We start from the raw sequence: 14,596 nt of genomic DNA, 5'->3' as shown, positions 1-14,596 counted from the left end.
ATCACAGTTTGGTTTGCACATCCATTGTGTCCACATCCAGCATATGCTATAGAAGCAATAGCTGACCACAGATTTGGTTTCTTTTGCATTGAAAATAAAAATCTTAGCTTAGTATGAACTTTTTTCCCCATAAATACCTTTGGCTTGCCTCGGCATTTATGCAGCAGCAGGAGACCATTATCCAGTGACACATTCTATCCCACTGACATTATCACTCAAAGATGGTCGATTTCATTTTCAGGAAGGTCCCAGAGAGCTACAGACAAGTTACAATCAATCACACAACCTCAATTGCTAGGAGCGTCACATCATTCTCAAAAAGAAAGAGTAAGGAAAACACAAATGTACCAATGCATATTTAAATTTTATATTTAGCTCTTAAAGAACTGAGTTGTAGCATATCTTCACATTAACAATATCACTGTTTAAGCCACGCCATTTTCCCCCTGACTCATATAAATACCAAAATAAGTTTTAATGCTTTGTTGTGTGGTTGTAAAATACAGCCCATGAGGTGCTATGGGAAGTGTTGTATACCAGGTAATAGATGAGTGGCATTGAGTGGAGAGCTTTGAAGTTAGTCAAGTAAAGCTAGATATGGATTGGACTAGGTTTGAGGAATACTTACAGTTAAAGTAGAATGCAGGTTGGAGCAAGTGGCACGTGCCAAGGGTAAAAAGAATCACCACTAGGATCAAATAAGGCTGAAGAGCAACAGAGAGTGAGGAATAGAGTCAGGGATCCAGCCTAGTAGGTCTGAAAGAATTTCAGGTAGAGGCAGTCTGGCTTTCTAGAAAGTTTTTAAAGAAACAATTTCCCTGGACATTGTGAGAATTTCTATGTAATGGACTTCAGACTCATTCAGTGTCTCCAATCCTGTCTCTATCTCCCTTTTTATGAAAGAAGCCATATTCCTATGTTCAGCTCAAGTCTTTGAAGAGACTTAAAATTACCCTTTTTTTCCCAGAATGTTTCTGTGTTGAAAGTTGAAATTATGTCTTGTGATCTTATGTGGAATAGCACTGGGCTGTCTATTGTAAACGTCACTTTTAGGTAAACAGGCTTGAGCAATGGAATGTAGAAAGGGTCCACGGCAATCACATGGCTAAACACAGGCCCATCAGGTGACCGGCCTCAGAATATCCATAGGCCCTAACAAATGAGTACTTAAAACCAGTTACCAAAAAAGGGGAAATTTCATACCTCACCATACTCCCTCACCATCCCTCCTTAAAAGCAGCCCCTTCTCACTGCCACATTGCAGACCACCTCTTTTCTGCTGTCCTGCTCCTCCCCCACCCGCCCCCGCGATGTATTCGGTATTTCTGTCGCCTTTATTCTACTTCAGGTGAATCCTTTCGCCACTGGAACCAGTGGATCCACAGATCCACCGGCTTCCACCCTATAGTCACCCACATTTGAGGCCCCATCTTATTGGACAAACACCACATCTATGTCATGTGATGATGGAACAAGCTTATGGCTATCCTCCTCTTGACTTCCCATTATAGAGGAGGAGGATCAGAAGTTTGTTAAGTCTTACAAAACAACTTCAGGCGCCTCACATATTTTACTAGTAAGGAAACCAAGACTCCACAAAATAAAAAGGCTTAAGCCGTATCTAAGCTCATTAATAAGTGAGCTGATACTATAGTCCTGGCCTCTTGATGTTCAGGCCAGTGATCTTTCTACATTATCAAATGGCCTGGTAATAAGGCACTTGACATAGGATTTATGGAATTCAATTGTGGAAACATTTCCTGTGAAACAGTTATCTTACCCTTTGTAATGTAAATGGAAGCCAGCAATCTTGATTAACTAAATGAAGAAATTGAGTTGTCACAAAGCCCTCCCGTTGTTATCCTCATAATTGTCAAAACAGTTCAAAATATCAGAACTTAAGTATTGCTTTTTTCCATATTTTAGGTTCAGATGAGCTCTTTACTTTTTTTAAGATGCACATAATTTTAATCCTTTTCTGAAGAGTCTCCAAAAAACCAGCAGCACTTTACAGAGTTAGCAATGTTTACCAATCAAATAAGCACAATAACATACATATATAAAATAACTAACACAAACATATTAAAGTTCATGGACAATTTGTCTGAACCAGAATTCGGTTTCTGGAATTTCTAGAATTCACTTTTTTAAACTATGAAATATGGAAGAATTGAGTGGGGAATAAAGTACTGGCCAAAACTCAGACGTTATTACCAGATATCTTGGTTAAAATTCTTGTTCTGCCACTTATTAAATGTATGCCTTAAGTAACTTTTCTATATATTAATCTTTCTGTATAAAATGGGACTAATTATAGAATCTAGTTGATAGAGTTCTGAAATGAAGTTAAGATATGAAAACCACTTAGATTTAGGTATTATTATTGTAGCTAATTCTAATATATATTCTTGATCTGTAACTTAATAATACTATAAATATATTCCAGATGGTGATTTTTCTTAGAAAATATGAATTTTACAGTAACTGGAGGCTAATATTTGCACTTTCTGGAAGGAAAGCACCAAATGTATTCATGATTTCTACAACAAGAATTCATTATATTCTGTTGACCATAAATATATATAACTTTAAGTCAGTGATTACCAACCATGCAGAACAGTTAAATATCTTTGTTGAATATCCTCTCTCACTAATACTGGCTCTCTAGGGGAGAAATACTCAGTGATGAGGGGTGGGATCCAAGTCTTCTCATGAGAAGGGGATTTGGAGACGATTCTGGCACCTTCTCTACCGAACAAATGGTACCCATCTCTACCAAATAAAACCACCAACTATAATTGAGAATCATTGCTTTAGGTCTATTTACAAACCCAACTGCAAGCAGACTATGTCCAAGCTATACCATCAATTGGCTAGTTTACGAACAAGACAAAAATACAGTAAACAGATGTACTTTCCTCCTTTCAAAAGTATTTGGAGTAGGTGGAGAAGAAGCCACTGACATTACCCACTTGACAGGAAATAGTGGCTTTACAATTCACATGACGATGAGCTATGGCACTGTTAAAAATCCCCAGTCAGCACAGTGATTTCAGTATAACTTTTCACCAGACTGGTCAATATATCTGTTGCAATAACACTTCTTGATTAATATTTAATTTAATTATGCAGGTGCTCTGATCTGCCTAACACTCTACCCAATTGTCACAGTCTTTTCTATATTATCTGACATACTTCTGGGCAAATGGCCAACATCAATCATCCAACAAATGGTGATAGATCATCTGAGCGGAACCAGGTGCTACAATAAGCACTACAGATGCAATTAGAAAAAAAAAAACAGATATTGTGTCTCCCTTAAAGAATATACAGTCTTACTTGGGTGACAAGAAAGTTATTAGGCAATTAACATCCACTGTAGTAAGTACTGTGACAGGGGCATCTAAGTGAAGCACCTAATCCTATAAGAGGAGAGTGGTAAGTAAATCAGAAATGCCTTATGGAGGTGTTGGTGTCCAACCTGGAACTAAAAGATAGGGTTAAAAAGTACATTCGAGACAGAGGAGACAGTAATGCAGAATCTCTGAAGCACAAGGAAGCATATTATTTAGATAATCACCAGTAGTTAATTTCCTATGGCCTGCAGCATAGATTATAGAGCAAGGTGTGATAGGGTGTTTTTAGTGTCCACGTATGAAAGTGTAGCTATTAATGGAGGTGAATGAATGAAAGTATTAAGTATTATTAATAAGTATTAATAAGTATTATTAAGAAAGTAGGGTTGATGAGATTTAAGGAAGGGAGAAATCTAATGGATCATCCAGATCTCTCTCTTGAACAGCTGAATGGAAGTTGGGGTCATTACTGAGATAAGGGCATTAGAATACAGGACAGGTTTGTGGAGAAAGATTCAACTTTTGAAATGTTAAAAGATGCTTCCAAGCTATAAAAGAGAGGATATTCAATAGAATTAAGTACACAGGACCAGAGCAAAAGAGAAAAGTCTGGGATGGAAATATAGATTTGAGGTTATCAGGAGACAGATGGTGATTGAAGAGTTGGAGTATATAAATAAATCCTGACAAATATGGTATTTTAAGAAATAAGTAGAGGAGAGGATCCTGTGAAAAACAGAGATAGCAGACATAATAATAATAATAATAATAATAATAATAATACATTTGGGGAGTGTAGTGCCATACCTTCAAAGGGGTGAGGGTGAAGGCTTCACACAAAATAATGCTGAACCTTGTGCATTAAAATTAGTATCAAATTTATTGGTGATCCCTAGCAATGGTAGTTTCAGTGAAATGTTGGTAAGAAGCTAGATACAGAATTTAGGAGTGAATGAAAGATAAGGAAATGAAAACATTGAGAGTATAGGAAATGTTTTTAAGAACTTTGGCTGAGAGGAAGAGAAAGAGCAAGACACATTGGGTTGAGAGAAGGAGTAAAAAAAATTAAGATAAAGAGATTCAAGCATGTTTAAATGCTACACTGAAGAAACTAGAGATTAAGGTGTTTCTAATAGAGGAGAGAAAAAGGAATTTTAATTGCAGCAAGTTCATTCCAGATGAAAGAAGCAGAGGAAAGAGGGAAGTAGAACCTTCACCGTAGGTAGAAAAATTCACTTTAGGCAGGAAAACAATTTCGACAAAAGGAATAGAGGCATGATGACTATACCTGCATGAAAACTGGTGATATGAGAGGAAGTAGGGAGTCTTTTTCTGATGATCCTATTTTCTTGGTAGGGTAGGAGATGATGCTATTAGCTGTGAGGAAGCAGTAGGTGGTAGAGTAGATATAATGGAAGTGGAGAGGATTCAGGATAGACATTGTGGAAGCATGAGACAGAGATAAAGAAAGCCAATGATGGAAGAGACATGGCAGGGTGTTTGGATTCCAGAATGACACCAAAATGCACTGAAGGCTCGATTTGAATAGGAAACCATGAATTTGTAATGCCTCTAGTTTTCAAAGTTATGCATTGTTTTCTCTAGGCTTATTCACCATCCTTTGTATAACAGTTGAAAAAAATCAGATCTTTTGAATTTTCCAGAAATGTGATTTTTACCAATTGAGTAAAATAGAAGGGTAAAGAATTAGTAGGCATGTTTGGAACATTGTCAAGGGAGTGACCAAGTGACAGACAGTAAAATCTAGGCTTCTGAGGCAAGAAAAAAATAAACAATGAAGAGTTAGAGACCCAGCTTGTAAGGAACAGATGTATCAGGGGAAAATCATGCTATGGAAATTAAAGACTAGAAGGCTGTGATCAGAGAAGAATCCTTGAATTTGAGATTTTTGAGTTTGTGAATCCTGAACATACTGTTTAATATAGAGTTAGGTAATTGAATACTGCCATTTTTGCAAATACTTATTCTACCACATGAAATAAAATCTCATACTGGCAATGTTTCTGATATAAACTAATATAACAAATGATGTCTAGGAGTTAAGCGAGAGGTCAATACTTGACTATTATGTTGGAAGATGAGAAACTTTATGAGGCCAAGCCAATTCTTCTAACAATATCATTTTTCAATGCCATTGACATTTTTACTTTCACAGTATTTTGTCAATGCCAAAAATAAAAATGTCAAGTCTCAATTTTCTTCTTTAGGAGATTTCTTTTCAGATTTTAAGAATTTCTTCCTTAAACATTTCTTTTCAGATAGGCTAATAGGTAGGAGACAGACTAGTTAACTACTGTTCTAACTGAGGAGAGCTCAGGTTGATTCAATTCATCTGCCCAATACAGGTGTACAGATACATATAGCTTTATCCCATTACCATGTGGTCAAGGTTTAAGGACCCACTTTCCTTTGAAGGATGGGCTTAAAATGTGTTAGGTTGTAAAGGGATATATCCATAGGGATAAATCATGTGGAGACTGAGCAAAAATAAGTTTTTAATGGCAAAACAGTAAAAATAAAAATTAGTAACTACATAAAAAGATAAAGAGGGAAATACAGGCCATGTACGAATTCGTATTTTATTATTTTCTAAATAATAAATAAATGAAAATATATTATAAAACTTGATTCATATTATACATTCTGCCCTGAAACTTGCTTTCTTAACCGAATAAATGAAGGAAATATTGAACATTGATAAATAATTATCTAAATGGATCATTTTAGTGACAGCAAAGAATCCTATAACATGGTAAACTTGTTAAAATTTTATTATTGTTATTTTATTTTTATTTTAAGTTTCTTTTATGTTTATTTTTGATAGAGAGAGAGACAGAGCGTGAGTGGGGTAGGGGTAGAGAGAGAGGGAAACGCAAAATCTGAAGCAGGCTCCAGGCTCTGAACTATCAGCACAGAGCCCGACACAGGCTGTGAACCCACGAACCATGAGATCATGGCTTGAGCTTAATTGACTAAGCCACACAGGTGCCCCTCTAATTATTATTTTAAACTAATTTTCTATGAAGCAATTTAAAGTAATTTCATTGCTTGACTATTATATATTTATGGGGATTTATATATGATAAGGATAATGCTTTAAATCAGTGGGCAAACAAATAATTATATAATACTCATTAATGGAATTACTGAGTATCTATTTTTTTAAATGATGATATTCCTTTTATGTGTAATATATATATATATACACTATATATAATAATAAATATAATCATTTGTATGTATTTGTACATGGGCCAAATATTAAAGGGCAAATTACTATAGAAATACAGTACTAAATGGACTTTATTTTTTTTTTTTAATCTTGCCTTAAGAAATCCTTCTGGAGGCATTAGAGCATTAGAGCAAGGCTCTAAATCCAACCCCCAGGAAGGAAGACCCTGCCTATCTAAGCTTTATACACCTGTTATCCTTATTAAGTTACTACATCTTTGTAATGTGTTTTAATTCATTCAAGACAAATTCTTACAAGTAGTCTTCATTTTCAAAAACTTTCTTGGCTCTTCTCAAATATTTATTCTTTTAAATAATTTTCAGAATCTTTCGGGCTATCTGATTCTCACTACCCCTAAAAGAAGTCTAGTGGGATTTGGTTGGCAACACATCAAGTTTATGGATTAATTGGAGTAGAATTTTCATCTTTGCAGGATTGATATTTCCAGCCTGTAAATTGCCTTTGCCTTTGCAAATGACTGTTTTGTTAATAATCTTTAAAGAACGCTAATGTGCAAATATATAACCACTGTTTAATCAATTAAAATTGGCAGTTTATTTAGGTGAAACTCAAATGAGTTTTCAGGCCTTTTGCAATAAGTGTAAGACCCTGAGTTGTTCCTATCCCACAGGTTGGGAACCACTGCATCAGAGAAGAATCTATTTTTGTTCGGTGGTTTGTACTCTATCTGTGGATATGAGAGAAGTCTAGAATGCCTGTGTGCCTTTGCTCAGTAGCCTGGTCTTGAGGGATTTCCCTCCTTTAAGGTATAGCTTAATCCAGCTCATGTCAGGTTTAATGTTGACACGAATGATAGAGTAAAAGACATCTTTCCAAATCTAGGAGTTAGTGATTCTATATCTCCTTAACGTTTCATCTATCTCTCTATTATCTTCCAACCATTATCATCTATCATTTATCTCTATTGGAAGATTTAGAAAAAAAAGTTCAACCACCATTTTTATAATGACATTCAATTTTATTGGTTTAAATACCTTTTCAGTAAATAATAGTTCACACTGCTGCCACTGCCTGTAGCTGAAACAGTGTAGAATCAAAACAGCGCTCTGATATTTCTTTTTGCAATCTGCCTCCTGATGCAGAATGGAAGCTTATCCTTATTAAGTGATTTCAAATTATGGTTTCAGGTAGTAATGTTCTAACTCATTTGTTTTCAGAACGAAATAATTTCCTAATCATTGTTATGAAGTTTTATGTTTTTCCATAAGTGTATTTTTTTTTATGATGAGGAAGAAAGATTAATTCAAAACTTGTTTTAACTGCTTTTCATTAAACCATAACTGAGTTTCATTGGGTTAAATTTGGTAATTTTCCAATCTAAGTGTGTTTTAGATTGGTGCCAAGACTAATTCAATTGCTTCTTTTCTAGATTCATAGGTTTCATAAAAAGTTCATTTTATGTTAGCTTAGGGCTTTTCTGCCTAGTGAGGATTATAGCATTTGTCACAAGGGTGCCAAGATTTATTATAAGAAAAAAGAAAATAATTCGTAAATTTTACAATTGAAATGACTACATATAGAATGCTTAATAATGGCACTGAAGAGACAACAGTGTTTGTACATTCTTATGCTAATTAGCCAATTTGCTGTTGCTTTTCTTAATTGTGAAAGGTGGTTTTAGTGCAGAGTTCTGTGCCGTGATTTATGGAACATTAAGACCTTAACTTATACTGGTGCTTTCAGTGGAATTGGGACATTTTCTTCTGCACAAATGCTGTCACATCACAGAAGGCACGAAACTCATCATGCTATTTATTTATTGGAGAGCAGCTTTCACAGAATAGATATCGGAGATAGGTAGCCCTATGCCTTTCCTAATGTGTCTCATCGTTTACAAGGAAGGCTGACTGTATTGCGATTATCATTCCGGTCACATCATAGAGAGAGCTTGGAATTTTAATAACTGCCCTATTCAGTGAATTATAGTCGTTTGATGTAGCAATTTGACAGTATTGTGATTAGCCGGCTAGTGGCTACCCCATCCTCTTGGTGTCTAATAAGGCTGCTCTATCCAGGCCTGTAGGCATCTTGGATGCTGTACAAAGAGGTAACTGAAATGATGAAGTGTTGTATATTATTTATAGCCTCAATTTGCTGAAGTAGCTTGTTTGTGTTGGTTTTGAGTGAAAGGAAAGATCAGGCAACTCTAAATGATTTCCATTTGTGTCCTCTGGGTATGGTGCTCAGTTCACTGCACCTTCTAATTTAAAAGATGGCATTACTTCTCAGATGAAAGTGGTTGTGCCAGAACCTGGCTTGAGCCAGCTGCAGAACTCAATCAGGTTTTCAAAAAGCCAGTGCACGTCGCTAAATGCTTTAATGTACTACCAGGGAGTAACTTTGGCAAGGGTAGGAGAAGACTTCACAATTGCATTCATCATTTTAACTTCAACAAAAACAACGGTTGTTTTTCCGACTCTAAGAGAATTAGTAAAACATGTCTTAAATCATGTTGCGAGTGATCTTTCTATCAGACTGTAGTGTAACCGTAACACGATTGTTTTGAATTAGAAGAGACACAAGAATGTGTTTTCTTTTCTCCATCTTTCCATCCATCCATCCCTTCTTTCCAACTGTTCATCTTTCCATTTATCTACCTAACCCATGTTAATTAAATGTCTTTTGGATGCCATTTGCCTGTGTGAGCAATATTTAGTATTTATTATGTGACAGGCAGTGCGCTTGGTATTGTGAAAGTGGTGCCTGAATCCCATGCTAACAGGCCACTACAACACAAGGTGGGGAGTGCTTTGACAGTGCCGTGGAAGTCATGTCCGAGGCTCATAGATAAAGGTCACTGATGCCAATCAGGAAGAGAATGTGGGGTAACCAACAAAAACTTCCTGTAAGGGATCCTCCTTGAGTTGTGACTTGAAGGGCAGGCAGATACTGTCAAGTGGAAATAGAGACAAGTGTTCCAGGAAGAGAGAAGATCTGTGCAGGTTGTGAGCAGGAAAATAAATGGAGACAGGAAGCTGCTCTTTTGGGAGGTCATGGTAGTAGAGGAAGCAGATGGAAATACAATCCAACAGGTGAAGTACTACCTAGAGCTATGTGCAAGTGCTATATTAAATTAACTTTGTCTCGTAGGTGTAAAAGGAAAACAAAGACATTTTTGAGATGGTCTTTTTTGTTTCCAAGGATGAGTGATCCTCAATATAAGGTTAAATAAAAGTGCTTTTGATTTTAACTGCAAAAGGAAAACAGACTCTGGAGGGAATGCAGTTATTCAGCAAATATTCAGTAACAATGAGGTGCTCATTGAAATAATAATGTGATACATCAGTGGTGGCTTCTGTGGTGAATCCTTTATATTCATCATGCTATTTAATCCTCATAGGGGCACTAACAGATTATGACTTTAGGGATTAAGACACTGACCTTGTATATGTTGATTAACCCACTCCGACTCGGGTGGCTATGAATTGCAGTCTTGGGTTCCATCCCAGCTCTGCCTTCCTCCAGAACCCCATGTTTAACAGACATGATCAAGCCAGGCAAAGTGCTAGACACTGGAGGTGTGAGTAATAAAATTCTGTGAGACTACAGTAGAGAATTTGGGAGCAATCTTTCAATTTCAAGGAGAGTTTAAAAGATTTCCTGAACAGTGCCTATCCGTATTATTCATATTTGATGTTATAATACTCTGTAGTCACATGTTGCAGATTGTGAACATATCTACCTTTGAGAGTTACCCTTAATGTTTCCTTTTGTGTCCTTGGGATATTCTTCAATAGGGGACAGTGCACTTCTCTGGAATCTTCTAGAGCTATGAATCTCAGAAAAGAAACATGAGAGTTTGGGGATACAATTAGTGGACATAATCAGCATTCTTTTCTATCTTACCTATGGTTAATGGTGTGATGCTAATATAGAAGAGTAGAACGCATTTTTATGAGGTAACTGTCACTGCAATGAATCCAATGATATCACACTAAATATTGTTATTTGCTTACATTTTGTAGTGTATGCTAGAGTAATACACTTGCAGGTTAGATTTCATAATGGTAGCATTGCTGCCACCACATTCTTACTTCACTAATAATTTTAGCAGATAGGTGCTATTTAGTATAAAATGCAGTGCTTCCCTGCCAAATCTCATAGAGAAAGATTTCGTGCTTTTCTAAGTTCTACAGCTATTTAAGCTTTTAACAGAACATCAACATAACTACAGATGTGTTGCTGTTATTAAAGAAAGTCTACCAAGGCTTAAATGTTGTCATAAATTTTGTAGCTGCCTGCCTAAGGAAATCACGTGCATGATTTTAAATGATTTTAAAAAAGACTTCTTGGATCAGATTTGACCCATTATAGTTCTTGTCTCTACCTGCAATTTTAGGCGGATATATGACAAACCTTCTCAACCCACTTTTCGTTCTCTTAGCCTCTTTCTTATTTTCCATTTCTTTGTTTCTTTGTGTGCATTTCATATCATTTATTAAGGTCATTTTCCCTGTACATTAATTTTCCTACCTGTGTCTTACTTGCTTTATAATCCTCTGCTGAATTTTGAATTTTATTATTACATTTTCTCCTATGAAAATACTATCTTTGGTTTTTATTCAGATTTGTTTGGTCACTTTTACAATCTCTTGTCTCTCGTATACTTTTTATTTTTTGTCTTTTTCTTTAAGTGTAAGAAATATATTTATTATATATTTTATCTGATACTTGTCATATTTGGAACCTTAAACCTCATACTACTACTTCTAGCTTATAGTGTTTTATTTCTTTGTGTTTTTATTGTAACTTTTAGCTGTGCAATCATGTTCCTTGGACCATTATCTTTTCCTGGGAGGAAAAGTGTGTATAATCAGGGGACTCACAAGGACCTTTTAGGGGTTGCGAAATTTTATTTCTTAATGTACATTCTAAGTACTTGGGCTTTCATTTTATTTGTATATATATTACTTTGAAAATTTTTGGAAAGTTAAAGTAGATGCATTTTTTTCCATCCCTTTGATTATCTGTAGAGTCCCTAATAGCTAGAAATGAGCACTTAGATCCACTAGATGTTTTGTTATTCAGAGATCCATTCAATGGCTTCCTCAAAAAGTATTTATTCACACAAAGAACATTTAAGGAGTTCATTCAGGCAACAACAGAATTTGAATAGAGACTTTTTGAGGGCAGGAGTCTCAAGTGAGCCAAAAGAATTAGTGGGCAGGAAGGGCTCAATTTTGAAATTAAATACGTTTTCTAAGGCAATGGTGTAGGAACATCTCTGTGGCAAAGTGAGGTCGAGACAAAAAAATTATTAAGCACCATGGGTGAGCACAAAGTAGAACAGGAATGGAAAGAAGTGAGGTAGAGAACGGAGGGGCTCAGAAATAAGGTGGCTTACATACTTTCCATGGAACAAAATTTTGATGACTTCATTGGTTCTGCTGTTAATGAAACACATCTTTTTTTGCAAAGCATATTTTAAAGCACCATCTTAGAATTTTTTTTTTAAATAAAAAGCTTTACACACACTATTGCCTGGAGTTGGATGGAAGAATAACTATGCAAAAGTGAGTTGTGTAAAATGTAACATCTGCTTCAAGGGACCTAGAATTTAGTGATGATAAAATGTCAGTAAGGAAGCAGGGATTAAGGTACAATAAGGTCAAATGCATTATACTTAACATATCAGATGTACACATATGCACACTCACATGTGCATTCACTTGTTTTATGAATTCACTTTTTTGTGGAATTCTATATTCAATTGTTTATTGAGTAGGAAGCAATTTTTCAGGATTTTTTAGATATAATCCTTGTTATACATATGATAAAAAAAGAAGTTATTTCCTTCTCGTAATAAACAGGGCCATGACTCAGATTTTCAGAAGCCTGACTTCATAGCTACTCTACTATTTCCTTTTGCCTCATTTAGTAAGTTTAAATCTATGGTGGTCAAGGGGCACCTGCGTGGCTCAGTCAGTTGAGCGTCTGGCTTTGGCTCAAGTCATGATCTCACAGTTTGTGGGTTTGAACCCTGTATTGGGCTCTGTGCTGACAGAGCCTGGAGCCTGCTTCGAATTCTGTGTCTCCCTCTCTGTCTGGTCCTCCCCTGCTCATGCTCTGTCTCTCTCTCTCCTTCAAAAATAAATACAAACATTAAAAAAAAAATTAAATGTATGGTGGTCAAATAAAACTAAAAAAGGATGGGGTAACAGATATTGCTTTAGTATTAAATGATATATTTTGTTATGAGCATACATTCATGGAGTATAAGTCACATCCTTCCTCCACTAATTTTGCTCCCAAATACTTTTGTTAATGGACTCCAAGATTTATTTTATAACACCTGCAAAGTTCTTCTCGAGCCACACTAATTGCTGTCATATCACACTTCCAGATTCAACCACTTAACCCCAGACGCTAAAGTTTAAAATGAACAGAGCTTGCAAAGAGATCACCAATGAGCAGAGATTACAAGAAATGATTGATAGACAGCATGTTCTGTTGGCTGCCACTCTCAGAGCCCATCTGTTGGAATGGCATGACGCCTGCTAGAGAGGTCGGCCTGTGTACATGAGAGGGTCCCCACATGGATGGCCCCTTAAACTTCATTTAATTGTGTGTCCAGTGTGTGAGAAATATTCACAGTTTTATATATACCTCTTCACAAAGATTAGTACAATTTAAAACCGGTTGATTGTTTGACTTGTGTAAGATTTCTAAATATTTGTAGTATTTCTATATTATTAAGCCTTTTATTTTAATGTACTATTTATTTTGTTCCACAAAGCAGTACAAAGATTTAGGAGTGGGTAGAATTATAAAAATTAATAAGACACATCCCGCGGCTCGCCTGGGTGGCTCAGTCGGTTTTTGGCCCAGGTCATGATCTTGTGGTCTGTGAGTTGGAGCCCCGCATCGGGCTCTGTGCTGACAGCTCAAAGCCTGGAGCCTGCTTCAGATTCTGTGTCCCCCTCTCTCTCTGCCCCTCCCATGCTCATGCTCCATCTCTCTCTTGCTCTCTCTCAAAAATAAATAAAGGTTAAAAAAAATAAGACACATCCCACTGAAGAGTTTAGAGTCAAAGTGTCAAGAAAAGGTGGTAGTGTAATCACAATGCTATGAGAGGTGTCATTCAATTGTAAATTACTGGTGCTTTGGGAATGCACGTTTGGAAGTGATTAACTTCGCCAGGGAACTTAGTTCAGGCTTCATAAGGAAAGCAGCATTAAAAGGGTCTTGAGAGATAAACAGTAGTTGTAAAAAGGACTTCAGTGAAGAGCAGACCATGAGGAGATAAACAGACATAACAGAAAGCATGGAGTATTCAGGAATTGTGGGGAATTTAGTGTGGCCAGACCATCTAAGGTGTAGAGGCGGTGCAGCAGGGAGGGAGTGGTGGACTGAAAAACTTGGAAGGCTAGCTAGAGGCTTGTGACGGTTTTCATCCATTTGAGGAGGATGGATTACCAATCTCTAGGAAACAAAGGGGAAAAAATTATCAACTGTTTTACGTGGTGAGTATTGAAATCCAGTTTGTGTGAAAAACAACCTGGTTTCATTTGGAAAGATAGATCCAGAAAAAGAGAGGGTGAAGAGTGGTTGCTAAATACAACCTCTCTTCAACAGTCATCTCTTGCCTTTAAATCAAGATAACAAGAAAAAGCCAAGAAAACTGGGTGCTTGCTGCATTTTTTAATGTTTATTTATTTTTGAGAGAGAGAGAGAGAGACAGAGCATGAGCAGGGGAAGGCAGAGAAAGAGGGAGACACAGAATGTGAAACAGGCTCCAGGCTCTGAGCTGTCAGCACAGAGCCCGACTTGGGGCTCGAACTCACAAACCTCAAGATCATGATCTGAGCTGAATTGGACAGTCAACCAACTGAGCCACCCAGGCACCCATGCATTTTACTTCTTAAACAAATGCAGCCTGAAGACATCTGCCAAGCCCTTCAGTTCAAAAAGGATTTCTGCTCTGAGTCCTTTTTTTTTTTTTTTTTTAATTTTTTTTCAACGTTTA

Source organism: Lynx rufus, unplaced genomic scaffold (genome assembly GCF_022079265.1).
Source record: "Lynx rufus isolate CCGP_SWC_20201006 ecotype Redwood Valley unplaced genomic scaffold, mLynRuf1.p SCAF_22, whole genome shotgun sequence".
In the NCBI taxonomy this organism is placed as follows: Eukaryota; Metazoa; Chordata; class Mammalia; order Carnivora; family Felidae; genus Lynx; species Lynx rufus.
This window is presented reverse-complemented; position numbering follows the sequence as displayed.